This window comes from Melanotaenia boesemani, chromosome 14, assembly GCF_017639745.1.
Source record: "Melanotaenia boesemani isolate fMelBoe1 chromosome 14, fMelBoe1.pri, whole genome shotgun sequence".
Classification (NCBI taxonomy): domain Eukaryota; kingdom Metazoa; phylum Chordata; class Actinopteri; order Atheriniformes; family Melanotaeniidae; genus Melanotaenia; species Melanotaenia boesemani.
Genome location: NC_055695.1, coordinates 32,621,559 through 32,648,946, shown reverse-complemented (window position 1 = coordinate 32,648,946; position 27,388 = coordinate 32,621,559). Strand labels below are relative to the sequence as shown.

Here is a 27,388-nt window from a genome sequence, read left to right as displayed (position 1 = left end):
GAACATCGGGGTGTGTGCTGGCCTACGCCGAGTGGCTGTCTGGGGTGGGGGGGGTCGGGGGGGGGGGAGCTGGGTCCTCCTTGCTGGCCCTCTGCCTTTGGGGGGTGGGGCGGCCGCCTCTGGGCTCCTGGGGCCCTGGGCCCTTCGCTTGGGCTGCCCTGAGTGGCGGGGCCGGCGGCTGCTGATCTTGGCCCACTGGGACCTGTGCCCCAAGACCGTGGGGGACTCTTGCTGGGGCTCTCCTCTGCCGCCCTTCGGGTGGGGCTGGAGTCGTCTTTGTGGTGGGGTAGCTTGAGTTGGTGCTCTGGGGCTGCTGCTGAGGGCCCGGGTCTCTGGGCTGCCCTGGTCTGCCTCTGGCCTCCGTGGAGGCGTGGTCGCATTTGCATGATCTCACTCACCACTCTTCATCACTGATCACTCCTTGTTTCTCATGCTCTGCATGCTGACACAGTCACTGAGTTGTCCAGTGGGTTTTTATGCTCAGCGATAATTCTTTTTTTAATTTTTCCTGTGAGTTAGTATCTGGTCGCTGTTATGTCTTTTTGATTTGGTTATTATCTAAAAACTCTTAATGACTAGCAGATCTGTTTTTTGTGTGTGTGTGTGTGTGTGTTTCTGCTTTTGTAAAAGTTGTAGGAAATTTTCTGGTGTGTTCATGTACAGATGTAACAGTTTGTTGTCTGGTGATGGTGTGGATTGAAGGGTCGTTTCCTTCTGTCTGTGATCTTTTTGTCTCCTTTCTTCTTTCCCTTTTGCTCTTTTTCCTATTTTCCATCTTTTTCTGTCCCCTCCGGTCAGGTCCAGCACGATTACATAGATTCTGTGATTCAAAGTAAATAATTAAATAAATAAATGGATCAGATTATCAAGAGGAGCCTTACCCATAGGCCTCCCCTTGACAGAGCAAATTTGTTCAGCACGATACAGCAACCAGATTATCATTTTGCTGCTATGATGCTGGACAGGACAAGTTAAAAAAAAAAAAAAAAAAGTACTTTAACTGACAGCTCCGGCTGTTGTCTGATTAAGAGTCTACAACATGTTAAAGAACTTTTAACTTTTAAAATGTTTTCCTCCACACTCTTCATTAATAGGCAATAATATCTGATGATAAGCCAGGGTGGGATCAGTCTCTGGCAACTTTGCGCGATTCACTTTTAGTCTGACCCTCCAGCAGAGGTAATATTCAGAACAGATCCCCCAGATCTGCTCTGACTGCAGGTCAGAGCTCATTGAGAAGAAGTAAACTCAGTGTCCAAAAGTTTCCAAAATCACCAGAAAAACTACAGATTTGTCACTAGTCTAAAAAAAAACATTGCTAAGGGGTTCTGAAAACTCGCCAAATATAGCAACAAAGTAGCTAAGTAGTTAGACCAGAGGTAACGCTGGAGGAGCTGCAGAGTTCCACAGCAGAGACTGGAATTTCTGTCTGTAGGACCACAATACGACGCACACTCCATGGAGCTGGGCTTTAAGGAAGGGTGTCCAGAAGAAAGTCATACTTTCAGCTAAAAGTAAGAAGGCACATTTTGAGTTTGCATCACGGCATGTGGGACATTCCAAAAGTGTCGGTAGGAAGGTACTCTAGTCAGATGAAATTACAATTGATCTGTTTGGGAATGAAGTCTGTGTGAAGTGTAGCCTCAGTTTCCTGTTGAGGCACCCAGTGTGGTCTTCTGCTGCTGTAGCCCATCTGCTTCAAGGTTGGACGTGTTGTGTGTTCAGAGATGCTGTTCTGCAGACCTTGGTTGGAACCAGTGCTTACTGGACTAACTGTTTCTATCATCTCCAACCAGGCTGCCCATTCTTCTCTGACCTCTGACAACAAGACATTCTTGTCTAGACAACTGCTGCTCACTGGATATTTTCTCTTCTTCAGACCATTCTCTGGAAACCCTAGAGATGGTTGTGTGTGAAAATCCCAGTAAATAGTCAGACCAACAACCATGCCACACTCTAAGTCAGTTAAATCCTCTTTCTTCCTCATCCTGATGCTTAGTTTGAACTTCAGCAAGTCAACTTCACCATCTCTACATGGTTAAATTAATCAAGTTGCTGCCATGTGATTGGCTTGTTAGATATTTGCACAAGCAGGTGGACTGCATAAAGTTGCCAGTGAGTGCATGTTATGTAAATAATCCAGAGAAGTTTTTTTTTTAAGTAGCTGTTGCAGTAATACACTATTGGATTTAATTTCCTAGCTACTGCAAAAAAAATAAATAAATAAGTAAATAAAAAGAAAAGGCCACATCTCTTACTCTTTGGCTACTATGACACATCTCACTGTATTTTCTCACTGATGTTTATATTATCTTTATGATCCAATTTTCTGACCAACAATTAGACATACTGAACATGACACAGAGTAGCAGAAAAAGATAAGAGTTTACATCAAATTGGATGTGTCCACACAATGATGCTGTTGACCGGCCTGTCACAGTCTTCTTTCCAGCACGTCCTTATATACAGATCACACTTGTCATCTTTCCAAATGACAGAATGAATCTAACACTGAAGTGACAACTACATGACATGCAACACAAATAATACTGCAATGAAAATTGATTTTTTTTTATGTAAAAACAGCAGATCGTTCTCCAGAAAAAAAAAAAAAAACGAAAAAACATGAATTTGCTGTTTTGAGTCTGTTTGGCACCACTGTTCTGTTAAAATATCCACATTGTTAATAATACAAGGCCTTGTGTATGTCTCTGTGTGTGTCGGCCTGTTGTCGTTTTGCTGTGTGCATCAACCATGTGTCATTGATCTAGTGGTTTATGTACATGTTGTCTTTGGCCGTGTATATTCAAGGGAGCGTGTAGATATACAACATGTGGGAAGTTTACATGTGTACTCATGTGAGAGATTTTATATGTGTGTCTGCACACTAAAGGGGCTTGTCTTGGTGTCAGCCAACAAGCACAGGGTTGTTACTGCTGCTGCAGCCAGTGGCACCATGGTAGTGGGTCTCCATGGTAACACATATTAGAATGCAGCTGTGCAACTCCAAGGAGGCGTTAAGGCAGGTTGGTGTTAGGGGATGCTGAGTTGCACTAAAGTGTCACAGAACAGAGGAGAAATGGGAAAGAGGTTGGTAATTAGAAAAACTAGAAGTAATTACAATATTCCTCAGATTTTCTATTTAAGTGTATACATTGTTATTACTGTTTCAAGCACACATTTTGTGCTTGCTTTCTTGCTCATGTATTTAGTAACATAAATGATGGATGCATAACCATCTTTTCAGTAAGGCACATGACTTTACTTCCATTGAACAGAACTGAAAATATGGAAGCTGTCAACATCAACATTAATAAATGGATTGTACTTCACTTCACTGTCCATGTAGCACTTTTGCTTCCTCACTTCTTTTTGACCAAAGTGTTTTATACTACACATAGGTGTTGTCAAAAAAAACAAAAAAAAAAAACATTCTCAGATACCCATCGATGGTAAAAATTTAGTATCCAGTTAGATATTAATTACCACAGGTATCAACACTTAATGCCACTCTTGCATTAACCAGCTGCCTCTAACAATTATTTTTAACAGCCACTCTAACAGGCAGCCCCTCAACCTAAAGCAGCTACCCGGTGGACCCCTTGTTTATGTACATTTGTGAGCGCCTCTCTGAAACACTGTCACGTCAAGACGCTCATCTTCTTCTGTCGTGTCTCAATGGCGTGTAGGTTGGATTAATGCAACCTGGCCGTTCAGACTGTAGTCGCATGTCAAAAGATCAGATACATATTTAGGACCACATATCCAAGTGGCTTGGGTTGCATCGTTCCGACTGTTATGAAAAGATCAGATACAGGTCCTATAGGGGCAAGAAAATCAGATTTGGGTGACTTCAGCCTGCAGTCTGAACGTAGCTTATGACGTATGTAGCCAATGAATCTGCACTTTAAAGTATGTAGACCCTGAATTTGGACACAGCTACACTTTCAACATACCAGCCAAAAGCAGCTCACTCTAGAGTTTTAAGCCCAGTTCTGGTAGAAAATCTGTACAGTAAGAATGCTGTTTGGACTTTTAAGCAACGCCAAAAAACAAAACGAAACAAACAAACAAAAAAAAAAAAAAATTTTATTGTTATTATTATTATTATTATTATTATCTTAAACTTATAATTATTAAACTTATATATTTAAAAAATGTATTATCCATGGAAGGGTTTAAAGTGGGCCAAACAGCACCAATCTGAATGTGCCCTTAAGACTATAAATCTGAATTATAAGCATATAAATCTGAATTATAAGCAGAGTCTCAGGAGGTAAGTTGCTGTTCGAACTAAATATGATTTTTTAGTTTCTACTGTCAAGCATGCTCGTCAGTGTAAGTCTGGCTGTGTCTGTGTCTATATGTCTCGCTGTGTCTTTGCTCTTCTCTCCATGCATTATAATTAGCTAATTTCTTACCTTACTCGTATTTTCCAATGCTTTTTTAGTTTTGTCTCAAAAGCCTGGAATACAATAAATGAAGTCTAAGATCATGCCCAGCATCCATAGTTGCAGTGATATAGCCATGCTGCTAGCATCCATAGTTAACTAGTTTAACTAGTTTGTTCTGTTGTTTACTTAATTTGTCCTCAATTGTGAAGAAAATGAAACAGATTAATATGTAGCTACACTAAGCAGAGGTTGAAGTGTATTTAGTTTTATATTTTGTAGCACTACAGTAACAGTGGGAACAGACTTTCTTTGCACAAGCTAAAATAGCTTTAAAATATCGCATTTGTGCAATGTTAATGTTAATTTTATTCTATTTATAAATTCATTTTTATTGTTTAGCATCTTTCCGGTACCAAGTTTGAAATTTTATTATGACAATCCTGCTACACTTTCACCTATTCACCCACACACATACAGTAGTAATTATCTATGTAGTGTGTTTTACCTGTCACGAGCATTTAATGATGGATTAACACATTGGAGGCAATGTAGAGTTCAGTTGCTTGAGTATCTTGCCTTAGGACCATCATTCAGTAATAATAATCAGTAATAAAAATATCTCTTAACCTCTTTTATATATCCTGATATCTTCATGTCTAAGTATTATCTGGTTCGCAAATGGTGGACAACTGAAAAAAGCTGTTCATCAAATGAAACAAAGGAAAAGGTCAGGAAAAACATCTGGGATACGAGTCAGTGAAAGTGGCTGACTGCCTGGGACACATTGACCAATGTGCTGAACAATTTCAGTTAAAAGCAAAAACAGCAACAAATACAGAGTGCGACAAAAGGTCCAATCAGGAAGATTCAAAGGCTGGTGAAAAGACGTTTCTTTTACAGGAATCAATGGAAGGGGCAGATCTGACAGAAGGGTTATTTCAGAGTCTGGGGGCTGCAATCACAAAGGCACGGTCACCTCTGAGTTTGACGTTTGATCGTGGTATCACTGTCCATGCAGTGCTTTATGAACAAACAACAGCAGTTTAAAGACAATTCTGAATTGAATGGGCAGCCAGTGGAGAGAGGCCATGATGGGGGTGATGTGGTCTTGTTTGCGGGTTCCTTTTAAATGTCTGTCTGCAGCGTTCTGAATGATTTGTAAGCAGGAGAGAGAAGACTGATTAAGCGTGGATGACTTTTTCAAGGTCCTTCAAGATGAAAATGGCTTGAGTTTTGTGAATGTGAAGTTGGGAAAAACTGGCTTTAACTACTTGAGTGATAAATGAAAGATGAAACCAAGGTTTTTGATGCAAGGTTAATAATTGCCAAGACTGTTGGATATCTGGTTGATATTGTCAGTTGGGGCCGACGAACACACAGTTGTTGACGTAAAGGAAGTTAGCTGCCATTCAGGACTTTATATCATTGATGCAGTTGTGGATGAGTTTGGACTGGTCGTTGGGTTTGAAGGGAAGATAGAGCTGTTGTATTTTTAAATGATTTGACCAAGGGGGGGCATGTAAACGGAGAAGAGGACAGGACCTAGGACTGATTCTTGATGGACTCCACAGGAGAGAGTAGCTGAGGGGGAGGAGATTGTGCCAGTGTTTACTGAAAAGATTCTATAGTTAAGGTAGGAGATGAACCAGTTCAGAGCAGTGGCATTTATTCTAGTTCCATAATGGAAACGGTTTATTATTATTTTGTAGTCTGTTGTGTCAAATGCTGCACTGGGGTCAAGGAAAATGAGGATCGCACAGTTTCCGGAGACGTTGGAGAGGAGCAGGTCATTGAGGACTTTAAGCAGAGCGAATTATGTGCAATGGTGAGGCCTAAAGCTAGAATGAAATTTTTCCAGAATGTTATTATGGTTTAGTTAGGGGAGCAACTGACTGAGGATGACCTTTTTGAGAACCTTGGACAGAAATGGAAGTTGGGTCTGTAGTTGCTAGGTAGTGTGGGATCAGTGTTGGAATTCTTCAGAAGTGGCTGGACAACTGCGTGCTTGAAATAGGTTGGGACGGTCAGTGGTAATAGAACTGTTGATGATGGAGAGAATGCTTGGACCAACATGTCAGACGCTCTTTAGTAGAGCAGTGGAAACTGTATAGTGGGCAGGTTACTGGTTTCGTGCTGTAGACAATGTTTGATAGGGTGGATAGAGAGATGGTTTGAAAACAGTCCAGATCGGATGAGCAGACCAAAGAGGTGGCTGGTCATGGGAAGGGCATTTAAATTTTGTCCTGATGGTTTTCCTGATGTCAACAAAAACCTTTAAATATTCCTCACATTGCAACCTTAACTGCTTGCTGGTATGTGTAAATCATTCCTAAGTACTTCAAAAGAGATACGCAGACAGGCAGAAAGAAAATGAAAAAAGGACAGACTACATAACTGTCTGAGAGAACAGGGGTCGTTATTAAGCCAAGGTTGGGTTTTATTTTTGGGATTTCAGATTTTCCTGATGACAGGAACATTAAAACCACCATAAAACAACTGAAACAGCTTCTTCCCCAAAGCTGTGAAGGCAATAGCCACCCTGAAGTTCAACACTTATGCCTCGTTTCTACCAAAGGATGCAGGTTGGGACGGGACAGCTGCGCGAACGACTATGGTCTGTAAACTATAATCTTGTTGCGTTTCCACAGCCAACCATAACCTCACCTGAGAGGTGGAGTATCAACCAGATAGCGATAAGCGCCCCCAGTTACTTAACACCATGACGTCGTTGCAGTGCAACACCTTCCTTGAAGTGTAACCAAAACACAACTCAGAAAAAAAGGAGAATAGAGATCATCCAACAGTTTGTGTTCTTTTTTCTTTCAGTTTGGCTGTTTATTACGAGAAGAAGATGGTCATTGTTCGAGAGGAGGCTTCGGGCAGCAAAGAAAATCACAGCAAAAAGAAAAAAGTGTTGGAAATAAAAGTTGGGAAGCACAAATTTATTTCCCAGACAAAGATGACGCCTCATCAGGGTAAGCAAACATTTTCACTTTATGTGTTAAAAGTATTAAAACCCTAGAATTTTAACATTTTATTAACATTATGGATGTTTTTTCTAAATGTTTGTTAAAATGAAAATGGCTGCAGCAGTGACAGCCTCAGTGTGAATTCTGCACAATAGGGATTAGGGTTAGCCCATAAAGCATGCCCATGTATTTTTTTAAGCACAAAAGTTATTGGGAGTATGTCTAAATGCTTGTTTCTGTTTATGGTTTTATGGACAACCTTTATAGAGACCATATAGAATGTCTCTGTGGAATATTCGGTTTTGCTACAACAAGTATCCTGAGGTGAAGCATATCATGTCTAGTGTCTGATCTACAGCTTATCTTTTTTCTTGTTATATATCACAGTTCTTCCAATTAAATTAAGTGTTTTTGCAGTTTGTTAGTAGTCCAGCACATTGCTGCATTGAATTCTATTAGCTATTTATGTATATCAGATCATCCATCTTTTGCAAAAGAGACACAGCAGATCGACTGCTTGGGCTGTCAGTTGAGCCAGTGAGTGGTGGAATTGCCATCATACTGTGGAAGCTGGCTACAAGCAATGATTACAGGAGTATTGGACATATTTTCGGTGTCAGCAAAGCAATAGTGTGTCGGTGTGTGCAGGAGTTCTGCAAGGCAGCATGCACAATATTAGTTCCTCAACAGATTTGTTATCCCGACAGGGAAAAGCTGAAAAGCATGGCAGCCTACATGGAGAACAAGTGAGGAGTTCCACAGTGTGTAGGTGCAACTGATGGCTCACATATACCTATCATAGCCCCACAAGAGTACCAATGCAAGTATTTCAATAAAAAAGGCTGGAATTCCATAATTCTTCAAGGAGTTGTGGATGGAAAAGGTCTCTTTTGGAGTGTATATGCAGTAATGGCAGGGAGTTTGCATGATGCTCAAGTATTAAGATTGTCCACATTGTGAAAGTTGGTGGAGCATGGCAACCTTCATCAGCCTGCACCAAAAACATTGGAGGGTCAAATGTTGGCTATTATATATTGGGGGATTCTGCTTATCCTCTCAAAAACTAGCTTATGGAACTATTCCCTGACAATGTCCAGCTTTCATCTGAACAGCACACTAACAACAAGACTGCTTCAAGGGCACAGGTGTTCATGGAAAATGCATTTGGTTGACTGAAAGGGAGATGGCGTCGGTTAAAAAGAAATGACAGTGACACAGAACTAATCAAATCTATGGTATTGGCATGCTGTGCTTTGCACAAACTTTGAGAATCACGGGGAAAACTACCAGAATGAATTGGAGGATGCACCCATTTCATTAGTCTGTGGTGGCACAGCCTCAGGGGGCAGGGAAAGAGGGACACAATGTACTTGAGGCTCTGATGCAGTTTTAAACTGTTAACATTCTTTTGGTGCTTTATTAATGTTTTTACTTTTTATAAAATCTGCTGATTTATAAAAGCTCACTGTATTTACTTCGAGATTAAACTGTAAAATTCCTTGTAAAAATAAAGTCTGAAAATCTGCCCCTCATCACATCTTGTAAAATCAAAAGCTAATTGCTCATTGTAATATTAACAGGGTCAGAAAAATTTAATAGTTGACATAATTAAATGTATTTATTTCTGGGTTTAGTCAGTATATTACTAGCAATATTTGTTCATTTAAAAGAAATAGGGCTCTTAAACTTCTAAAGAAAGAATCTTCAGCGCAGCATCCACGGATTTCAGCTAATTCTGAATGCATCAGCATTAACCACCTCAGCCATATAACTTTTAAGTAGCCAAAACCAAGTGTAGGAATAACTAAAATAGAAAAAGGCTGCATTAGAGAATATTTCATTTAGGAAAAATAAAAACTGAAAAACAGCTTAAGACCAAACAGAAGAAAAAAAGAAATCTAAATCAGTCCAGTGTTCACTTATAAATGTTATTCTGTAGATGACCCGGGGTCACGGTGTTCGCCCCGGATCTGCACCAGCTGGGCAAAAGTTCCCAGGAAGACCTGGTTAAAGGCTGCAGTCTCTTCTTGGGACTGTCCAGTCAGATCCAGTTCTTGCTGCAGTTCTTGTTGCCTTGCTTCTTTGGAATGTTCCAGGAACATCTGAAGCCATTGTTCATGGCACTCCTTCACCTTCATAGCCAGCCTCTCATCCCCAGTTTGCATCTCCTTCAGGACTGGTGGATCCTGCCCCCTTTTACTCTTGGAGTGCAATAACAGACAGGACTCGTGTTACAGAGAGCATGCTTTATGTAAGTCAATCCAGTATCCCTAATTTTAAGATAATGAGATCTATGCCCCCACTAGAGACAAACTCCCCCAGCCACTTAAAAAAAAATAAATAAAAATTTCAAGCAAAGAATATCAGCAGCTTACCAACGGTCTTCATCATCACCTTCAACAAAGAGGTTGCTGTATCAATCCCGCCCTCTCTTCCCAAGCTTGCTGGTCTATGCCCGTAAATGGCGTCTATTTGCTCAAACCATTTCCACGAATCGTGCTGGACGCCACTACTGCTGTTATGGTCCTTTCTGTTTCTATAATCTGTTTTCAGTTTTCTGCATTTTTCCCAGAACTGCTCTGAAGTTCACTGGTAACGCCCATCCAGTTCTCTCTGGATTTCTTCCTCCTCAATGATTCTGTGGAAAGTGCGGACCTCCTCGAATGTCCACGGAACGGTCTTTGTGATGTCATTTTTTATTTATTTATTTAAGAAGCAAAAAGAAAATCTGTTGCTCTTAACAAGGAGCCATTCCTGGTTTGTTTTTATGCCGGGTTGCATGGGAAGTGACATTTTTTTGTGCTGAGCACCTCCCTTTCAGGTCGGATTGGTTAGATTGGTACCCCAATGAAAGAGTCCCAAAAAAGTAGGACGGGTCGTGTCGGATATTAAGGTATCTTCCTGACCCACCCCTGACCCCACCCCACCCCACCACCACACACACAGACACACACACACAGAGTACTCGGACACATGCACCCAAACCCTCCACAACCACACACATCAAAGATTCACACATTCTCAGACACACACTCACTCAGACCTCCATCCTTGCGCTAGGATGCACTTTATCCACACTGTACATATTACTGTCTGCTGTGATATTTTCTCACTTTTTAAATATAAAGAGGTGTTCTTATATCTTTTATATCTTCATTTGTTACTTATGTGTGCCAGTTATATTTGTGTTTTCTCATTTGTGTGCTGTAGCCAAGAGACTTCTCAAAAGTTTGTTATGCTTGCATAATGACAATTGAGATCTTGAATCTTGAATTTTGAGTGGACTGTTGCATTAGATACATGCCTTAATTCAACATTCACACACATTAAACAGCACATCCTAATCTATTACGTGTGCAGTAGGTGGCCATCATAGACGTAAGCAGGGCCAATAGAGTCCAAGATGTTGGCACAGGTTGAGTTAAACCAGGATATTGCCTATCTGTATTTAAGGAAGTGGGAAGAACGGCATCGGTATTCCAGGATGAGGAAGATAATTACATAAACCCTTCAGAAAACGGTCTGCTGGTGAAGAAGGCAGATTCTTGGCATTTAGAATCTGGATGGAATGTGGTGGAGAACTTGATGCAGTAGTGATCTGAGATTCCCAACACCCGTACACCTGAGAGGGAGTGGTCAGTGTAAAACTTAATCTAAAGTGTGGTTATGGGTTTGGCCTGAGACAAGTTGTGTAAAGTTAAATGATTCCATGATATGTTAAAATTCAGTGGCTTTGGTATCTGATAAAATGTTCACATGAACATACACAACAGCACGCAGGACCAGGGCTGGGACAAAAAGTCAGACCGGGAGACTCAGGCCACCCCTACTCACATAATGCACATATATGCTCACACCTATGTGTGCACAACCACAAATCCATGCACCCACATATGAGTGAGTAATCGTCAAAAGCCCATTTTTCAAATTCAAATCAAATTTATATTTAACAGCCATGAACACAAACCTAAAAGCCACCAGTTCAGTGCGTTTCACTCCCCCACTCATCCAAAGGTTCAGTACAACAGCACAGCAGGATTCCTGATGAGCTAAACAACATAACTGTTTTCTGTTTATTTTTTCTATGCCAGATTACTATTATAGATTTAATAGAAAATAAAAAAGTTGACTCAACCTAAACGATAAGACACTGTCCAACCTTATGAAGGGTTCCCAAACATTTCAGCCCACCAGTAGAGCCATGTTTGGTTCAGCAGAAGCCACTAAATATTTCATGATGTAAAACAAGCAATTTCTTAACAGTGTGATGAGTAATGTGAATATTTGTTTTTGATCATCCCCACACACCTTTTAAGTTCTTTAAATATACAATTTAGTGATCAAATGAAACAAATCAATGCCACTTAACCTCGTGCAAAGTTTAGTGAGATTTTAAACAATGAAACAAAAAAATAATTTCCACACAGTTACACATATTTGTGACTTAGGCTGGACTTACACCAGAAGACTTTTAAAATGTTGCACAAGACTCTGAAAGACTACCAGTTCACATCTAAAGACCAATGTTTAGAGTCTTAAGTCTCAGCCTAGTCTCAGACTGAGATTGGACAAAGATTGTGAATCTATAGGGTCACAAATTACAAGACTGCAACTAGATTCTTTTAGCATTTGTTGTGACCTGTTGGACAGTTGATATGGAACAGGGCTGATCTGCACACAGTAAAACAAGCAAGGGGAGAGTTTCCCTCCAGGAGGGAATTACACATCATCATTATTAAGTGTGGCTTTGCATCTCCACCAGGTGTTACACCGACTCATCAGAATCTGGAGGGATGAACGAGTTTTCTATTCTTCTCTTATTTGTTAGATCATTACATCACATAAATGATCCACAGCAGACATTTACTTCTCAATAACCACCCGCTCCTCTTTCTGGACGGTCCACCGACGACGTTTCATCACCGCTTCTTGTTCGTCTTTTTTTTTTTTTCCCCCGTCCGTTTTTGCCGGTGGTCTGAATGTCGGGATTCCTGTTTCTGCCTTTTCAGAGCTCATCTGTTGGATGTTGATCGTGTTTCGTCACTGTGGCTTGCGATAATATCTAACATGTTAGAAATTGTTGCAGATCCAAGACTGGAGAAAGATTGACATTAAACAGCGCAGATTACCACCTTAAACCTAATGACCGAGATGAAGGGAGGGCACTGTGACTCCAGTAAAGCTTCTAAGATTTCCTAAAGACTTCCGTTTTTAGTCTGCGACCGTGAAAGTCGTTTGGTGTGAGCCCAGCATTAGAAGGTTAATAGGTGACGTATTTCAGGTATAGAAATAAACAAGCAACTGGTAATATTAAAAATAAAGTGCTTTGTATGTAAAAAAAAAATATACATAGCTTATCTAAACTTGGATCTCTAGTTCAGGAGGTCAAGAAGATGTTGCATTTCAGCTTTATAAATATACATGCCACCAATAAAACAGAAAATAAAATGCTGAAATTTTTATTTTCAATTAAATAAATGCAGCTTTACCAAACTTACATATATAAGTAGTATATGTGGACAGATTGTTATAGCCAAGCAACCAAGTTTTAAAATATCCACCTGTCAGTTTAATAGGCCTACAACTCAAATAATTAACTAATCTGACTAAACCTGGTGAGTTTACAGACCGATACCACCCCTGCTGCCACCTTCAGATTAGGAGGAGAAACTGCAACACGACACCAAAATAGCATGTACATCCTACGCTCGAGTACGAACGCAAACTCACCAGCTTCAACGATGTAACCGACCGCACACAGATGCCGCACAAGTGTAAATCCAGCTCAAGGTAACATTCTGCTGCCTGCTATCTTTGTTTTGCATGTTTTGTTTTACTTCTTGTGTTTTGAAAGTTGATCTCTGTTATATCGTAAATTGTGTACTTGTGGTTGTGTTGCCTTTTTTGGCCAGGTCACATTTGAAAAAAACATTTCTAATCATAATGAGAATTTTATCTGGATAAATAAAGGAGAAATAAAAGTAATAAAGCTTGCTGCCTCTCCAGCTGCTCTTACTGGATGGTTTCTTGTAAAAACTATATTAGTGTAGCAGTTGGCCTCTAGAGGGCTGTAGCAGCCGGAAGGAATTCATGGAGCCGGGTAATAATAATAATAATGGATTAGATTTATAAAGCGCTTTACATTGTGATACCATTTTTCATCCACTCCTCATACCTGGTGATGGTAAGCTACGTGTGTAGCCACAGCTGCCCTGGGGCAAGCTGACGGAAACGTGGCTGCCAGTCTGCGCCAACGGCCTCTCCGACCATCGCCGAACATTCATACACCAGCGATGCCAACACTGGAGGCAAGGAGGGTTAAGTGTCTTGCTCAAGGACACAACGACAGATAACTGCGGGAGTGGGAATTGAACCGCCAACCTTCCGATCATTGGACGACCTGCTCTACCGCCTGAGCCCCTGCCGCCCCAAATCAGGAGTAGTAGTAATCAGGAGGGACTGATTGATGGCAGGTGTGCCTGAAGGGTTCAACTACTTAAACCCAGCGGGCAAGCTCTACTATGAGCATTGATTCCCTGGCCCGCTGGTGAGATAGACTTTTTGTTGTGTGTTTATTGTACTGTTTTATGATTTTTAATTGTGGGTCTGCCATAAGCTGTGACAAGAAGCCTAATGTTTAATGTGTTTTGGTTTTAGGGACAGCACTGGCTGCCATTTGTTTTAGTTGATTTGACATGGTTTGGTTTATCCTTTTTATTTCATTTTAGCATTATTCATTTGAGTGGCTTTAGATTTTTAACGCTCTGTCTCCTCCTGTCTTCTAGTGCTGCGGCTGGAGCGTCCTTCTCTCACTGGTGTTGTCTGGGGCTGGGAGTTCACTTAGTCTGCGATTTGGTTTGTGGTGCACACAGTTTATAGCATGGTGTTTTTTGTTTGGAAGTAATTGGATTTATGTTTTGTTTGTAGTATAACCCCAGTCCTGCCGCGGTGAGCGTCTGGGTTCTCGGCCAGAGCTAGACCGTCTATCATCTTGTCTTGTTTTAAGGTTTTAGTTATGTTCAATAAAACGACGTGTCTGACCCACACTGACCGTTGTGGCCTCATAATTGGAGCCCCTACGTGCTACACCCACCCTGAGGTTACATTAGGTTTGAACCCTTAATTGGGCAAAGTATTATGTGTGTGCATAAAATGCCTCTGCCTGCAAGGCCATGAAATCATAGAACCACAATGACTTCTCCACACCAATCATCAAAGGTCTGGCTTCTGTCATGATTTGAGTTTTTGGTTTAGGTTTTTATGTGTCATGGTTCTGTGTGTCTGAGTTTTGCAGGTAGGGTTGAGCAGGTTGCCATGGGGATGAAGGGCGGAGGCTGGAGCCACAATTGATCCCACCTGCAGCGCATCAGCACCTTCGTTAGCCAGCTTACCTCCCAGCTATTTAAGATCATGCAGGAGCTCCAGTCTTCGCCAGATTGTCACACTTTACTGCGTGGTAACCAGGCCTCATTTTAAGTCTTACCTTGTGCCTTGTTCTCAGTAAACTTATCTTGTCATCTTAATTCCTCAGCCTTAGACCTTGCTACCTTGGATCACCACAGCACCTTGGATAAAGACTGTCCCTCATGCCAAGTCGACTGCCTGCCTGCTCGCCCTGCCTGCAAACAAACTCATTCCACCTCCACCAGCAACCATCACCTGGCTTACTCCTCCACCGTCAGTCTTCCTCTGGAATACAGTAAGCCGCTGCTATAGCAGACATAACCCAGCACCCTCTCAGACCCACATTAATCCTCTGCCCTCTCATAGGAAGATCTTCCCGGACCTGGACTAAGCCACTAACATTTATTATAAATAAACATTGTTTGCATCTCACTCCTTGTCTCACTAAGTGTTCTGCATTTGGGTCTGCTTCTTTGTACCGCGGTCTCCGACCGTGTCATTTATGGTCATGTTTCATTCTCTTTTCCTTGTCTTATTTTGAAGGTTTGAACTTGTGTGTTCTGTTTTGCTTTCTGCTTCCTGTCATTAGTGCACCTGGTTTGATTTAGCTAACACACTTCATCTGTTTCTTCTTAGGTCTCTTCTGTGTAAATGCACCCCTTGGTTTAATTTATTCTCTGCCAGTTTATTGTCTTCTTGTCACACTTTTGCCTACATCGTGTTTTTGTAAGGTCAGTTTTTTGTTATTAAAACCTTCATACCTTTTTATTATTGCCTCTTCAAGCCTACATTCGGGTCCACACCACCTTCCACGCCACGCAACCATGACAGAATGAACTGGCCGCCCATGGACCCACCGGGCTATCCCAGCATCACCTCCCGAGATCTGGTGAGCTTGATACTGGGGTGTGACTTTTAGCAAGGCTAAAAAAGACCTTGCCTTACATCACTGTCTCCAGCAGCTCCATGACCCATGTCTCAAGTGTTGTCTCCAGCACTTCAACGTCCCATGACGGCGCCCAGGTCCCGTCCAGGGCTTCAGCGTCTCACGGCAGCATTATATCCTAGCTACTTCATTAGGTCGATCTTATCTAATCTAAGATCTTATCTTAGATCAATATTATAATAACACTCTTTTAAATATTTGAAAATTCACATTTCCAAATATTTTAGTTTGAGTGCCAGAAAAAGGGTTAATAGCATTTGGGTGTGAACAGGTGTTGTGTTAAAGTCTGTTCCCCCCTCAGCTCAGTAAAAATCTCTGGTCCATCCATACAAGACAGAAGCGTGCACACACGAAAAATTATGATGTACTGTGCGTATACCATGGAATTACCACGGAAAGTAGAAAGCCCCAAAATTCTAAACTTTTACAGTGTTTCTTCTTATTTTAAGATTCTAAGTTTTTAAAAGTCATGAAAAAGGGACTTAATGTTCTTAACAAACTTCTATGTTTAACAGTAACATACCGTAATGTACAACAAATGCAATGGTTTAATTTTTTTTTATTTTAAATGTACATTTTTATGTTAAATTTTCTCTTTAAATAACTATTGTAAAGACTAGTAACAAGGCGATGATGAGTTTAATCAGATGTCCCTTTTTCTCCCACTGATTCTGTCAAAACAGGAATTTTAAGAGAAAATGTTTAATTGTAGATTAACTGAATTTTTGTTTGAGGTTGTCTATAATTTCCTTGTGAAACATTACTTCCTTTCTCCCAATCTAGAAGTACTGAGTGTAAATAGGTAGCTGCTTTAATTAAAAAGTAAAATAACATGTAACTGATGACAGAGAAATGAATTTTGTCATTTTTACATAAATGGAATTTTATGGTTCATTAATTTATAGCACAAAAATTCACATTGTGTCACACCCATTTCACTTTCATTTTTGGAGAAACGTTCTCATTGTGTTCCAGTATACTTTGCCTTCCCACTTCTTTGTCTTGGTATATTATCTGTCATTGTGAACATTTAAGATCTTCATATTTTTTCTAGTAGAGATATTTACTAAATGTTTATGATTGGATAATGAAGGATTGTAGAACCGATAGTCCTGTGCCATTTCTGTTTATTTTATTTGTGTTATTAAACCCTTTGTGTTTACACACTTCCACGTGCACACCTACATTCACACAGATACATGACACCACACAGAAGGTATCAAGGGTAAAGGACTTAAACAGGGTGGGAAATAACCAGCAGTCCATGAGCACATCAAAGAAAACCCACAATGAGTGTTCCCACCTAAATCATCCCAACTGTGCTGAACACACAGGTAGACGTAATATCTTCAAAAGAAAAGGATCCAAGTAATGCCTCTTATACTCTATGGGTCCACTGGGTATTGTCTGCAGCACCAAATGACATATTAATTTTCATCAAGCAATTCCCCCTCCATCTCTCACACTCTCAGTATAAGTGTGTGTGTGTGTGTGTGTTCGTGTGACTCAGTTTCTCTTGGCCTTTCCATGCTGTGTGCTCCTGGGATATAATGGGCTGCTATTTGAAGCCCAGGACCTAGTTTCAAAACTACCGTGGCTTCTATCTAAGAAGCATGTTTTCTAAAAGAAAATGCTGAGATGGTGGGAGAATGGGACAAAAGAAAGGAGGGTTGGGGCTGAAAATAAAATTAACTGTCTACTTAAAAGAAATGTAGGAAAATTAGGAGTAATAAGGGCAATTTAATCAGTGTTTTCTTTTTTTTGGTTAACCTAAACTGGTGTTACTGTGATGAATTCACTGACCTGTCCTGAGTCTCTTGTTCTGTGTCTCAATGCTAACTGTGGATTAAAACCACTTCCATATGATCCTGAAAAGAAGCATGAGGATGGATGACAGTGAGATTTGTGAAGACATTGGACTGATAGCTTATAGGAGCAGTGTAACAAAATCAAAGGACAATGAAGGACAACCTGTCATTAAAAACTGTATTTTTTATGCATCTGCACCTGAGGCTACTAGATCCACTCAGAGATGAAAACCTCTTTATTTCTGGAAGATGTTTGGCCACTGACGACCACTGTACATTCACATCTGTGCACAGTATTTATCCGGACTAGATGCTGGCCTCCCAGGCTTAGATAACTCAGTTCTACCATACTGTTCTCAAAAGATAGAGACTGGAGTTATGCCAGTTCTAACAAGGAGGTATGCCTTTCAGCTTACAACCCTGTCTTCCTTCTTGGAGATTTTAACAAATGCAATAACTCTGCACTCCTGCCACATTTAGAGCAGCATGCCACATGTCCAACAATATTAAACAAAACTTCAGATCTCTGTTTTGGCAACGTAGACAATGCTTATGTAGCTTGGTGCTGCCCACCGTCTGATAATAATGTTGTCCACCTTCTACCAAAGTAATGCCAGTCACTGAAGAGAGGTAAACCTACTTTACTTTGTTGTCAAACCTGCTGTTTTGAGGCCGCTAATTGGGACTCATTTCTTAGGGATCAGGACTGTTTAAATGAATATGATATGTTGCATGATACCATAACTAGCTGTGTGGATTCTATAATCAAAACAAAACAAATCAAAGTGTTCTCAAATAATAAACCCGGGGTCAGTAAAGAATGCAAATATAATTTAAACCTGAACATGAAAGCATTTCTTCAGGGTGATTTTGGAAACATGAAGGACTTAGAGAGTTACGATCCATGATCAAAAGGCACAGATGTATTATAGAGACACGGTTGAGGAGAAATTGAGTACGGGCAACGTGAGAGATACTTGAAGGGGGCCGAATAAAATGATGTGCAGACAATAGCAGCCTGCGGTCCTGGGCAATGATCCCCTGACCTCCCAAACACTCTTAACTCATTCTTTGCCAGATATGACACATAGGACTTTAGGGATGAGTGTGATGCTGTCTGTACTGGGCTGACATCCTGTCCAGTGACCATTCAGGAGGGAAAGGTCCTCTCTGTATTGCAAAAAAACAAATCCCCATAAGACACATGGCCCAGATGGACTTTTTATGGAGCGGTTTAAAGGACAGTTCAGCACAACTGGTACCTACTGTCATCTGACTGTTCTTAAATTTAAACTTTTATTCCCGGGCCTGGAAGACAGTGAATATTATTCCTATACCAAAATCTCCCCATTCCAAACCCAGTAATGATTTCAGGCCTGTTGCCCTCACATCCCTTCAAAGCAAATGTATGGAGTGTCTAACTTAGGGTGAATTGGCATCACAAATAGTGGAATCACTTGACCCTATGTAATTTGCTTGGGGCTTTCGGGGGAGCCTTATTTTTGCATGTGCACACGCATTTATATTAGTGCACGTAGCACGGTCAAAAATATGGTTACTATTAAAAAAACTACGCGACGGAAAGTTCTTTAACCACAAAAAGAAGCACATCAGGTGGTTGTGTGGACGCTCACAGCACACAACAAACAAACAATGGAAACAGAACAAATCATCCGTGTCATTTGGAAGACTTTTAGGGCTTCCAAAAGTATCGGCTGAATATCTTTAGGAAATCTCCTCTGCCTTTCAGGGGAGCCAAGCTCCCCTTAGCTCCCCCGTAATTCGAGCCCTGGTTGCATCACTGTTTTGTTTATTTGTAGTATAAATATGTATATGTAGTGTTTTCTGTGTTTTTTATTAATCTTTATATCTAGTTATGTCATTAGCCCTCATTTATCAAATTAACGTATGATAGAAATCTGTGCACAACCATTTCAATGCAAGGTTTGGCATTTATCAATTTGTACATAAGCGTAGGATACGATCAAATCTCACAACTGGTCTGTGATCGTGTAAGCAGGTTTGAGTCAGTGTGGATTAGTGCTGCAGCAAACACTTAAAATAAACCGTCATATAAGCATAGGCAGCTACATATTTAACACATTTGCAAAAAATAAAAACAATAAACCTAAACAATAACTTTTTTCACTTCACTTTTTCACTGTCAAACAGCACCTCTTTATTGTTTTACACCTCTGAAAAGTTTCTTTTTTGGGGGGTAAAATGTCTCCTTTCTGTAGTTTGACCTCATCGGATGAGGCCTCTGGACCACAAATAATTAAGGATGTAACATGTAAATGACGATGAATTTCAGCTGCCACTTTAATCAAGGCCTGATTCCTACACTGGGATCGATCAGATACAAAGGTTTCATAAATCACATGTGGATCCAATCGTAAGATCATTCCTGCCATCAGATGTGCTCGTTTCCACGTTCCTTTGATAAATGAGGGCCAGTGTATTCTATAGATGTGTTCTTCCAGAGCCAAAGACAAATTTCCATTTCAAGGATGAAATATACAATAAGGTAGTCTGAGAGCTTTTTTTTTTCCAGATTTTTGTCTCATTGTCCTTTTGGCTGTAGCATTTGAGCCTTCTTTGTAAATGTGAAGCAAAAAGAGAGAAGAGTGCACTGTTGATTCAAACTTCACATGAAAATTGCTCCTACTACAAAGATAAAGGAAAGTTGGACTGTGGCCTGCAGAGAATAATGCCACTGGAGAAAGTATCAAGTATGATCGCAGCAACAGATCAATTGTAAACACTCCAGCAGCAGGAGGAGCATTACTGGAAGCTGTGCCCGGAGGAGTGGATTATTTCCACTCATTGTTGCAATCATTGACGGTACAGCTACCAGAATTATTCCCACAGCACAGTGTACTTGAATATTTGGGACTATTTAATTTTTATTTATTAATTTGTTTTTTAAATTATTAATTTTGTCTAACCCAAAGCAGGTCATTTTATAATTGGACCTAACCAGTGCCTGGCACTGAAGCAAAATAATGTTTGTATAAAACTCTGAGTCAGACGGGACTCCAGCTCAAGTCTGTTAGATATGTTGTGGGACGATGCCACTGGCAGTCTCCTTCTACTCGCTTATAAGCGTTCTGTGGATATTGAAAGAGCTAAAAAATAATTCTGACAGTTTCACATAATGAACAACATAAAGGCTTGGGATGTTTTCTTTTAAGGATAACATACACTGATCAGTCTTAACATTAAGACCTGCCCACTGACTGGATCCATAGTGGTCGGTGTCTGTGTTTCCTTGGTAAAGTGGATCTGTACCTGCTTTACATCATCTCAACAACAATTTATCTCCCTGGTCAACTTCCCATTCTTAATCACTGTTTTAAAGCAGCCTTTAATTTTCTCCTCTGTGTCCCTCAAAAATCCTTCCTGCCAGTCCAGATCACTACAGCTGAACCTCCGCTCTGCTCTAGTTTTATACATTTCTTGTCATTGCCACACAGTTCTGTGCATACGTTTGGGTCCCCGGTACTCATTCAGCCAAAAGAGCCCAGACAAGTCTGGGAAGGGACTTAAAAAAAATAATAATTCTGATAGTGTCCTAGACTGTCTCACATTAGCGGCTCATTAGACTCTTTGGGTTGTTGTGAAGGGGAGGTTGTTGGTGACTGAGCTTGACCCCAGAAGATCCCATTACACTCATATCCGGAGAGTCAGGAGGCTGGTGAACACCTCAGACTCTTTGCTGGGTTTATCCTTCCTATTGCTGAGCACACAGTGCTTTTGGTACTTGGATTCATCCAGTATTTGGCGCCCCAGCCTGCAACCAGATGGCAACCACCCTACTACTCACCCCATCTCTTCAGCCACAGCCAACTTGATGATCGCTCTGCCACTGTGGTGATTTTGTGGATGGCTGCTCTCTTCCTTTTTCCTTCCATCCCAAAAATGCTAAAAGTTCTGAACAGAGATCACACGAAAAAGCCCCTGCTTAGACAAAAGTATGATGTCCAGTATCAGGGTGGTAGTGAGGATGTGCTCCTTGTCCACCAGCAGTTGGCAGTCCTTGTAGAGGCCAGAAATCCTGCAGATATTTATGTAACAGATGCTTTTAGCTGTTCTCCAGCCTTAATGAAAGTAATGGATTTCTTGGAAGTGTTTGACCGCCTGGCCCACTCATTTCCTGAACTGATGGCTTCTACTCCAACCTGGAGGACATCTATATTGGCTTCATTGACATCTATATCTATTCAAAGCAGACACTGACTTAAAAGAGGACTTTGACATTTTTAAGCAGCCATAATGGTTTTTCCTTTGTGCTCAGAAGTGATTGGTGATGGACATCTTTAGTTGAACTTACCTTCGGTCCACACCAGAAGCCACTTAGTAGCGTTGGAATTTGCCACCACTGATATGTTTTCCAGCTGTGTTAAACTTCTAAAGATAAATTAAGCAGCAGCAGACATGGATTTAATAACCTTTGCTAATGAGTCAGAATTTGTCCCGATTTCATCTTTTCCACTGCTTCTCTGGCTGCAGGCAGATCCAGTGGACAGTCTTACATAAATGACTTGACCACAGTTGTAAAAGAATGACAAGGATGATGACAAAGATTCCCAGGATATTGATTTGTGGGATTATCATGCCAGTAATTTTCCTCTTGGAGTGATTAAGTCCACTATGTCCTGAACATTCACAAAAATATGAGGAGCTAAATTCAAGGTTATTGATGTCTTCTTGGGAAAGATTATGAGATAAGGTGAAAAATGTGAGCAAAAAAATCATCTTTCCTTTCAGAGCATTGGAAAATAAGTTACAGAATAAGTACTGTAAATCTTTTTGGCTTTTTGATTTTTTTTTCTTGTTCATTTTCTCATTAACCTTGAATCATTCCAAAACAATTTAGATTTTGTCCTTAGCCATTATCTAATGGTGGATTTGCATGAGTAAGAGCACAAACTTGGTTCCCCTTTCAATCTCAGCAGTTGCTTAGCACAGTAATTGTGCCACTGCAGAGCTGTCTTAGAGCTTTCTGAAATGATGAACTAATGGGAAACAAGCCATTTCAATTCTGTGACATTAATAATTTGCCATGCCAAGAATAGTTTCATTATTTTAAAAAGTAAAAAGCTGCCTATGACACAATCATGACAGAGGAAGAAAGGAACCAGAGAGATGATAGCAGAGGGAAAGCGATGACTGTATAGATGGACAAGTGTGAAAAAGAAGAGCTAGTGAGGAGTATATGAGTTGCAGAGGAGCAGGGAGCCTGGGGAAGAGAAGAGGCATAAATATGCATTGCTATGGGCCATCTTTGTAGAGGATCTTTGACGTTAGCTGCAAGCTGGAGCTATAAGGCATTTCTGTCATCTCCCTCCTTTGTGTTTGCCTTCATCTGGTTTATCTTCCTGCTTTTTCTCTTCAAATGTTTCCTGCTTTTATAAAGATATACACACATAGCGCCATAGGTGCAGCAAGCGTTGTCAGTCCCTGTGCATCACAACCAATATCAGCTCTCTCCAAATTAATTACCAGCTCTCTCCGTGGCCTGTTTCTGTAATAAGTCTCTCAGGGATCACAGTGATAGTGATGGACTATACTGTGTCCTGTCCCTCCTTTCACACACCCTGACAGCTACCCCCTCCCTCAGCTGTGATCTTTCAATGCTTAATAAAACCCACCTCCTCACCACCACCCTGCTGCTCTCATTCTGCATGGAGAGAGAGGATGAACCTGAGAAACAATCACTCCCTCAATTGGCTTTGTGTCAAGGAGAATTAAGTCATGTTCCATAATGGGATCCGCACCACAGTTACAGCCCCTGCGTGTCACGCACTGACAAAATGTGGATGTAAAATGACTTGTTGAATATCAGTGTGAGCAGATCAAACGTTCGGTCATAAAGTGGCTAGATATTGATATGATGAAGCATTATAGATGTGCTCGTGGTGCAGCAGCAGCAAAACTCTGATCAGTCATTCTCCTGGCTCAGTGCCCAGCATGGCTTTGCAAAGCAATACAGCACACCATGCAGAGAAGCTTGGTAAACCAACAACCTGTGTAAAACAGCTGGAATCTTTCCAGAGCACTTCATTATCCCGCCAGAAATTTACCAGAACTTTGGGACAGTAACTTCTACCCCCACAGCTGCAAACTGAAATCTGAGATCTGTAAGGTGCCTTAAACTGAGAAAAATCTACCTCCGATACGGAAGCCTTGAGCTGTCATCCAAAAAAAAAAGGCACCTTATCATGTTATAACTTGATAGTTTTGTGGTGAAAATTTGTGACTATTTAAATGGAAAATGGTCTGTACCGCTTTACATGTACGTCACACACACTTTCACACACACATTCACACACTGATGGCGGAAGCTGCCATGCAAGGCTCTAACCACGACCCATTAGAAAGCAATTAGGGGTTCGGTGTCTTGCTCAGGGACACCTCCACATGAGCTCGAAAGGGCCGGGACTGAACCGGCAACCCTTGGGCTTGTATGGGGAAACTGTACATGTTATGGTCAGAGAAATGGCTAATTTCCCAGATGGGATTAAGTTGTACTTTATTGGAGAAGCTTGGAGGACGCTGTGATATTGTTGACGTTGCATCTTTAAAGCATCTTCTAGTCCCAGCGGTGCATATAGCCTTTATAATTTTCATTTTTATTTCAGAAGACAGCTATAGGCGTAATCACTGGTTCATGTTATTAACTAAAAGCAGCGCACACACTTGATGGCAACTCAGACACACGCACACACCGTCTCGCTGTGCAGGCAGGTGACGCACCGTGTTGCTCATAACTGTCCGACATTTCTGTGTGTTCAACAATAAATCAGAGTAGAACAATTAATCCTTGACAAAAATAACTGAAAGGTTTCTACTTGATGAAAATATTTTCTATAAAATGTATTTTGCTCCAATATAGGTCGCAACAACATCTGCATACTGTACAGGCTACTTTGATTCATGTTCTTACATTAACATTTATCACATTATGGCGTGATACGTTTCATGTTTTTAGGATAAAACTATCACGTTATAACGTGATAAGGTCCAATTTTTTATTTGGGTGACAGCCCCATGCTTCCGTAGTCTGAGGTGTTTTTAAAGACTAAAATCTACGAATCTGTGACGTACGGAGGTGTCACAAACAGCTGAACATGAGTCTTCCAAGTTTACCATATAGCTGCCATTTAAGGTCAGAAAACTCATATATGGTTATTTTTGGATGGGATGTAAACCATGAATGAATCTTGAAACTAGAACTCAGAAACCATGCAGAACATATTGAATGATCTGAGAGCTCTGGCTAAACTGTAAATGGCCACAGTTAACTTATTTATCGATAACGATGAAGGTGTCTTTTACTTCTACTACTTCCATTTCATTTAATACTTTCAGGGATTAATAAAGTAATTTTCATTTCATTATTATTTTCTTTCTTTCTTTCTATTATTTTCTTTTTACATCCTGTAAAAGTAGTATCCAAAAATAACAGCATGTGAAATAATTTCAGCAATGACAGTCAATAATTCAGCTGTAAACTCAGGCTCTGTTCTCTTATACACCCGAGTCACCATTTAACAGGCTTATCTTTAAAAGATGACTCATTTTGAAGGGTTATAAGCAAAGCTGCACAAACGTCAGCTCATCCAAACTGAGTGATGCAATCCCATCAATCCTTTTCTTGAACATACAGTATTACTAAGAGCAAAATCAGGTTAAATTGCACACAGAAGACTATAAAATGATGACTTACATTAAATCCAAAATTAAAATGCTTATTTGGTAGAGAATCAACATTGGATTGTTAATTAAATTACAGTTGAGCAATTATCTAATTATCACCTTGGTCACCCAATTTACAACATTTAGACAAAATTAAAATGTGACAATTTTATTCACTAAATTTCGTCATAAAACAGTTTTTTTTAATCATATTTACATCTCAATGTTTACTGGAACAATTAACACTGCTATAGTCCTCTTAATTGCACTCACATTGTTACTTTTGCCAAAATGTGTTTCACACCTCCATTCAAACAACTTGACCTGTTCTTATTAAGTAAGTTTTGGATAATCTGTGTATTTTGTGCAGTAAGCATAAAAATTATCTTTTTTTTTTTTTTTAAGTGATCATGCACACAGGAAAAGTCTGAGCCTGGAAACAACAGGGGCTACTGCTGTCTCAGAAGCCATGTTGTGTTATTTCTGTTCACCCCTTAGGTCTTTTAATGCAGCATGGTAGAATTTAAAGTGAAGCATCAGAGCGAGTGTTGCATGTTGCATGAGCACACAGCCCATGGATATATTACAGGGAGTAAAATAGCTTTTTAATGTGAGCATATGTTTCCCCTTTTTTGTCAGCAACTGGTTTAGGATGAAGACTGCAGAGTTAAAGGCTCAGTTTGTTTTCAGCAGGCCTAGAAGGACTGCAATGAAGTGACAGTGAAAAAATAAGTTATTAGAACAGTACCTGAACTCAGCATCCACCCTGGTCCTGGTCAAATTTTGATGGGCCAAGCCCTAAATGGTTTCTGGTATGTTAATGCAACACAGCAGACGGGAGCATGGGAATCAGGGCAAGTCTATGAGATGCTGTCAAAGCGGTTCATTATAGAGCTGTGATCTGGTGTTGTTTCAGTTTATCAGATTTAATTATATGGATTACACAGCAAAATCTGTAAAAACAAATCTACACAAACGTCACATTTTTAGCTTGATTCTCTGCCATCCTTATGTTCATGAGTTATGTGCACGCTCCATGTTTTTTTATGCATGTACGTTACAGCGCAACTTACAGGCCTAGCATATGTACAGCATATGTACTCCAGCGATTGCAGTGGTTTTGTGTGGATGTACATTTTGAAACGTTTACAAATTTACAGAAGTTTTTGTTGAAAAATCAATTCAACCTCCATCTGGATGTTGAACATTTAAGTCTTATATATATATATATATATATATATATATATAGGCTATATATATTTTTTTTTTTTTTTTTTTTTTTTTACTTAGAATTTTTACAAAAGAGAGTTTGCTAAAGGCCTGGACTCAGTGATTGTTGGTCCTGGCCCTGCTCAAACATATTTATATTTTTATATTTAGGGGAAAGTATTTGCAGTCATGCAGTCTGATTTACTAGGAAATATAGTTGGGAATTTACTTCTGATTTGGCCATTGTTTACAAAAAGCATATATTTTTGCACTTGATAGTGGCTGTGAATTGAAATTCCTGCAGGGAACACATGGTGTATGAAGGGGATATAATTGATCTCTTTCACTGATGCTAAGTTATTTAAAATGATCAAATAGCATAGGACCTTTAGCTGTAATAAAGACAATCAAAAAAAAAAAAAAAAAAAAAAAACTAACCTATAAACATGTGTAGGAAAAGTGACCCATTGATGGCTTTTTGTTTCTTAAACAGCAGTTTTTATACCACAGCCTACAAAAAGCCTACACAGATTTCTTTTCATAATATGTGCATGCAGTGTGACAGCGAGGTACCACAGCAAAGTGGGTAAAAAAACCTACCTATCCCATAATACCACGTTACTTTACCTGATCATAGGACAGGGAGGGTGTTGGAGTGTTAACACTGTAAAAAAACTGCTTTTATTCTATACAGGAAGCATGTGGATGTAGTATAGCCCAAACTATTTTCTTTTTCTGATCTTAAAAGTTTGTTTCAGGACAAGTTAAATTCAGAACAACGGGAAAAAATTCCAATAAAAATGATCCAAGCATTCCTACAAAAGATTCAAATCCCAGCCGGCTGCTTGATTAAATTACGTATGAGATTTAATGTTTAATTCCTCCACCGACCCACATAATTTTTTTTAACCAACAAGCTAAGTCATTCTGCAGTCGTGTATGCGTCACTAACAAAAA

At 40.2% G+C, this 27,388-nt stretch overlaps 2 long non-coding RNA genes across 3 annotated transcripts; both read left to right on the top strand.

Annotated features, from left to right (window-relative positions):
• The first annotated feature begins 10,075 nt into the window (after positions 1–10,075).
• Positions 10,076–26,339, top strand: LOC121653310. The gene is made up of 4 exons (XR_006012778.1): positions 10,076–10,162; positions 12,902–12,908; positions 19,549–19,553; positions 26,329–26,339. It is a non-coding gene; the product is annotated as an uncharacterized LOC121653310 (long non-coding RNA).
• LOC121653309 lies at positions 14,631–15,198 on the top strand. Of its 2 annotated transcripts, XR_006012776.1 has the most exons (3): positions 14,631–14,819; positions 14,895–15,062; positions 15,134–15,198. It is a non-coding gene; the product is annotated as an uncharacterized LOC121653309 (long non-coding RNA). The 2 variants fall into 2 exon arrangements; XR_006012777.1 differs by lacking the exon at positions 14,631–14,819 and having other exon boundaries at positions 14,834–15,062.
• Positions 26,340–27,388: the final 1,049 nt, after the last annotated feature.